Source organism: Sinohyriopsis cumingii, chromosome 15 (genome assembly GCF_028554795.1).
Source record: "Sinohyriopsis cumingii isolate HCF-2022 chromosome 15, ASM2855479v2, whole genome shotgun sequence".
Taxonomy (NCBI): domain Eukaryota; kingdom Metazoa; phylum Mollusca; class Bivalvia; order Unionida; family Unionidae; genus Sinohyriopsis; species Sinohyriopsis cumingii.
Window position 1 is genome coordinate 124051580 of NC_142975.1, and position 6612 is coordinate 124058191.

Sequence of the window (6612 nt, forward strand, 5' to 3'; positions counted from 1 at the left end):
TAACTCCTCGTTACACTTAATGGAAGTATTAAAGGATAGAACTATGTCTGCTTACACGTAATGGAAGCATTAAAGGACAGAACTAACTTTGCCTTACACTTGATGGAAGTATTAAAGGATAGAACTAAGTCTGCCTTACACTTAATGGAAGTATGAAATGATAGAAGAAAGTCTGCCTTACACTTAATGGAAATAATACAGGATAGAACTAGGTCTGCCTTACACTTAAAGGAAATATTAAAGGATAGAATTAACTCCGCCTTACACTTAATGGAAGTATTAAAGGATAGAAATAACTCTGCCGTACACTCGATGGAAGTAATACAGGATAGAACTAAGTCTGCCTTACACTTTATGGAAGTAATACAGGATAGAACAAGGTCTGCCTTACACTTAATGGAAATATTAAAGGATAGAACTAACTCTGCCATACACTAAATGGAAGTATTAAAGGATAGAACTAACACTGCCTTACACTTGATGGAAGTATTAAAGGATTGAACTATGTCTGCTTACACTTAATGGAAGTATTAAAGGATAGAACAAACTCTAACTTACTCTTGATGGAAGTAATACACGTTAGAACTAAGTGTGCCTTACACTTAACGGAAGTATTAAAGGATAGAACTATGACTGAGATACACTTAATGGAAGTATTAAAGGATATAACTACGTCTGCCTTCCACATAATGGAAGTAATAAATGATAGAACTAAGTCTGCCTTACACTTGATGCAAGTAATAAATGATAGAACTAAGTGTGCCTCACACTTAGTGGAAGTATTAAAGGACAGAACTAGCTCTGCCTTACACTTAATGGAAGTATTAAAGGATAGAACTATGACTGAGATACACTTAATGGAAGTATTAAAGGATAGAACAAAGTCTGCCTTACACTTAATGGAAGTAATAAATGATAGAACTAAGTCTGCCTTACACTTGATGCAAGTAATAAATGATAGAACTAAGTCTGCCTCACACTTAATGGAAGTATTAAAGGACAGAACTAACTCTGCCTTACACTTAATGGAAGTATTAAAGGATAGAACTATGACTGAGAAACACTTAATGGAAGTATTAAAGGATAGAACTAAGTCTGCCTTACACTTAATGGAAGTAAAAAATGATTGAACTAAGTATGCCTTACACTTGATGCAAGTAATAAATGATAGAACTAAGTCTGCCTTACACTTGATGAATGTAATAAATGATAGAACTAAGTCTGCCCTACACTAAATGGAAGTATTAAAGGTCAGAACTAACTCTGCCTTACACTTAATGGAAGTATTAAAGGATAGAACTAACTCGGCCTTACACTTAATGCAAGTAATAAATGATAGAACTTAGTCTGCCTTACTCTTGATGGAAGGAATAAATAATAGAACTAATTCTCCCCTACACTAAATGGAAGTATTAAAGGACAGAACAAACTCTGCCTTACTCTTGATGGAAGTAATACAGGATAGAACTAAGTCTGCCTTACACTTAATGGAAGTATTAAAGGACAGAACGAACTCTGCCTTACACTAAATGGAAGTATTAAAGGAACGAACTAACTCTTCCTTACACTTAATGGAAGTATTAAAGGATAGAACTATGTCTGCTTACAATTAATGGAAGGGGTAAAGGATAGTACTAACTCTGCCTTACACTTGATCGAAGTATTAAAGGATAGAACTAAGTCTGCCTTACACTTAATGGAAGTATTAAATGATAGAAGAAAGTCTGCCTTACATTTAATGGAAGTAATAAAGGATAGAACTAGGTCTGCCTTACACTTAAAGGAAATATTAAATGATAGAATTAACTCTGCCTTACACTTAATGGAAGTATTAAAGGATAGAACTAACTCTGCCTTACACTCGATGGAACTAATACAGGATAGAACTAAGTCTGCCTTATACTTAACGAAAGTATTAAATGATAGAAATAAGTCTGCCTTACACTTTATGGAAGTGATACAGGATAGAACTAACTCTGCCTTACACTTAATAGAAGTAATACAGGATAGAACTAGGTCAGCCTTACGCTTAATGGAAATATTAAAGGACAGAACTAACTCTGCCACACACTAAATAGAGGTATTAAAGGATAGAACCAACCCTGCCTTAAACTTAATGGAAGTATTAAAGGATAGAACTAACTCTGCCTTACTCTTGAAGGAAGTAATACAGGATAGAACTAAGTCTGCCTTACACTTAACGGAAGTATTAAATAATAGAACTAATTCTGCCTTGCACCTAATGAAAGCAATACAGGATAGACCAAGGTCTGCCTTACACTTAATGGAAAAATTAAAGGATGGAACTAACTCTGCCATACACTAAATGGAAGTATTAAAGGATACAACTAAATCTGCCTTACAATTGATGGAAGTATTAAAGGATTGAACTATCTCTGCTTACACTTAATAGAAGTATTAAAGGATAGAACAAACTCTGGCTTACTCTTGATGGAAGTAATACAGGATAGAACTAAGTCTGCCTTACACATAATTGAAGTATTAAAGGACAGAACTAACTCTGCCTTACTCTTGATGGAAGTAATACAGGATAGAACTAAGTCTTCCTTACACTTAATGCACGTATTGAAGGACAGAACTTACTCTGCCTTACTCTTGATGGACGTAATACAGGTTAGAACTAAGTCTGCCTTACACTTAATGGAAGTATTAAAGGACAGAACGGACTCTGCCTTACACTTAATGGAAGTATTAAAGGATAGAACTATGACTGAGATACACTTAATGGAACTATTAAAGGATATAACTACGTCTGCCTTACACTTAATTTAAGTAATAAATTATAGAACTAAGTCTGCCTTACACTTGATGCAAGTAATCAATGATAGAACTACGTCTGCCTCACACTTAGTGGAAGTATTAAAGGACAGAACTAACTCTGCCTTACACTTAATGGAAGTATTAAAGGATAGAACTATGACTGAGATACACTTAATGGAAGTATTAAAGGATAGAACTAAGTCTGCCTTACACTTGATGCAAGTAATAAATGATAGAACTAAGTCTTCCTCACACTTAATGGAAGTATTAAAGGACAGAACTAACTCTGCCTTACACTTAATGGAAGTATTAAAGGATAGAAATAAGTCTGCCTTAGAAATATTGGAGGTAATAAATGATAGAACTAAGTCTGCCTTACACTTGATGGAAGTAGTAAATGATCGAACTAAGTCTGCCCGACACTAAATGGAAGTATTACAGGACAGACCTAACTCTGCCTTACACTTAATGGAAGTATTAAAGGATAGAACTAACTCTGCCTTACACTTAATGCAAGTAATAAATGATAGAACTAAGTCTGCCCTACACTTGATGGAAGTAATAAATGATAGAACTAAGTCTCCCGTACACTAAATGGAAGTATTAAAGGACAGAACTAACTCTGCCTTACACTTAATGGAAGTATTAAAGGATAGAACTATGACTGAGATAAACTTAATGGAAGTATTAAAGTACAGAACTAAGTCTGCCTTACACTTAATGGAAGTAATAAATGATAGAACTAAGTCTGCTTTACACTTGATGCAAGTAATAAATGATAGAACTAAGTCTGCCTTACACTTGATTTAAGTAATAAATGATAGAACTAAGTCTGCCCTTTGGAAGTATTAAAGGAGAGAACTAACACTTGATGGAAGTAATAAATGATAGAACTAAGTCCGCCCTACACTAAATGGAAGAATTAAAGGACAGAACTAACTCTGCCTTACACTTAATGGAAGTATTCAAGGATAGAACTAACTCTGCCGTACACTTAATGCAAGTAATAAATGATAGAACTATGTCTGCCTTACACTTAATGGAAGTAATAAATGATAGAACTAAGTATGCCTTACACTTGATGCAAGTAATAATTGATAGAACTAAGTCTGCCTTACACTTGATAGAAGTAATAAGTGATAGAACTAAGTCTGCCCTACACTAAATAGAAGCATTGAAGGACAGAACTAACTCTGCCTTACACTTAATGGAAGTATTAAAGGATAGAACTAACTCTGCCTTACACTTAATGCAAGTAATGAATGATAGAACTAAGTCTGCCCTACACTTGATGGAAGTAATAAATGATAGAACTAAGTCTCCCCCACACAAAATTGAAGTTTTAAAGTACAGAACTAACTCTGCCTTACACTTAATGGAAGTATTAAAGGATAGAACTAACTCTGCCTTACACATAATGCAGGTAATACGGGATAGAAGTAAGTCTGCCTTACACTTAATGGAAGTATTAAAGCATTGAACTATGTCTGCTTACACTTAATGGAAGTATTAAAGGATAGAACTAACTCTGCCTTACTCTTGAAGGAAGTAATACAGGATAGAACTATGTCTGCCTTACACTTAATGGAAGTATTAAAGGATAGAACTAACTCTGCCTTGCACTTAATGAAAGTATTAAAGGATAGTACTAACTCTTCCTTACACATGATGCAAGTATTAAAGAATAGAACTAAGTCTGCCTTACACTTAATGGAAGTAATGTAGGATAGAATTAACTCTGCCTTACACTTAATTGAAGTATTAAGGGATAGAACTATGTCTGCCTTACACTTAATGGAAGTAATACAGGATAGAACTAACTCTGCCTTACACTTGATGCAAGTATCAAAGGATCGAATTAAGTCTCCTTACACTTGATGGAAGTAATACAGGATATAACTAAGTCTGCCTTGCACTTAATGGAAGTATTAAAGGATAGAAATAAGTCTGCCTTACACTTGATAGAAGTATTAAATGATAGAACTAAGTTAGCCTTACACTTAATGGAAACAATAAAGGAGAGAACCATGTCTGCCTTACAATGAATGGAAGCATTAAGGGATAGAACTATGTATGCCTTACACTTAACGGAAGTATTAAAGGACAGAACTAACTCTACCTTACACTTAATGGAAGTATTAAAGGATACAAATAAATCAGGCTAAGGACAGAACTAATTCTGCCTTACACTTAACGGAAGTATTAAAGGATAGAACTAAGTCTGCCTTACACTTAATGGAAGTAATACAGGATAGAAATAACTCTGCCTTACACTTAATGGAAGTAATAGAGAATAGAACTTAGTCTGCCTTACACTTAATGGAACTATTAAAGCATAGAACTAACTCTGTCTTACACTAAATGGAATTATTAAAGGATACAAGTAACCCTGCCTTACACTAAATGGAAGTATTAAAGGATAGAACTAACTCTGCCTTACACTTGATGGAAGTATTAAAGGATAGAACTAAGTCTGCCTTACACTTAATGGAAGTATTAAATGATAGAACAAAGTCTGCCTTACTCTTAATGGAAGTAATACATAATAGAACTAGGTCTGCCTAACACTTAATGGAGATATTAAAGGATAAAATTAACTCTGCCTTACACTTAATGGAGATATTAAAGGATAAAATTAACTCTGCCTTACACTTAATGGAAGTATCAAAGGATAGAACTAAGTCTGCCTTACACTTAATGGAAGTAATACAGGATAGAAATAACTCTGCCTTACACTTAATGGAAGTAGTACAGGATAGAACTAGGTCTGCCTTACATTTATTGAAAGTATTAAAGGATAGAACTAGCTCTGCCTTACACTTCATGGAAGTATTAAAGGATAGAACTATGTCTGCTTACACTTAATGGAAGTATTAAAGGATAGAACTAACTCTGCCTTACACTTGTTGGAAGTAATACAGGATAGAACTAAATCTGCCTTACACTTAATGGAAGTATTAAAGGATAGAACTAAGTCTGGCTCACACTTAATGGAAGTAATAAAGGATCAAACTAAGTCTACCTGAGACTTAATGTACGTATTAAACGATAGAACTAAGTCTGCCTTACACTTGATTGAAGTAAATCAGGAGAGAACTAAGTCTGCCTTACACATGATGGAAGTAATACATGATAGAACTAAGTCTGAATTTCACATAATGGAAGTATTAAAGGATAGAAATAAATCAGGCTAATGACAGAACTAAGTCTGCCTTACACTTAATGGAAGTAATACAGGATAGAAATAACTCTGCCTTACACTTAATGGAAGTAATAGAGAATAGAACTTAGTCTGCCTTACACTTAATGGAACTATTAAAGCATAGAACTAACTCTGCCTTACACTAAATGGAATTATTAAAGGATACAAGTAACCCTGCCTTACACTTAATGGAAGTATTAAAGGATAGAACTAACTCTGCCTTACACTTGATGGAAGTATTAAAGGATAGAACTAAGTCTGCCTTACACTTAATGGAAGTATTAAATGATAGAACATAATCTGCCTTACACTTAATGGAAGTAATACATAATAGAACTAGGTCTGCCTAACACTTAATGGAGATATTAAAGGATAAAATTAACCCTGCCTTACACTTAATGGAGATATTAAAGGATAAAATTAACTCTGCCTTACACTTAATGGAAGTATCAAAGGATAGAACTAAGTCTGCCATACACTTAACGGAAGTATTAAATGATAGAACTAAGTCTGCCTTACACTTAATGGAAGTAATACAGGATAGAAATAACTCTGCCTTACACTTAATGGAAGTAGTACAGGATAGAACTAGGTCTGCCTTACACTTAATGGAAGTATTAAAGGATAGA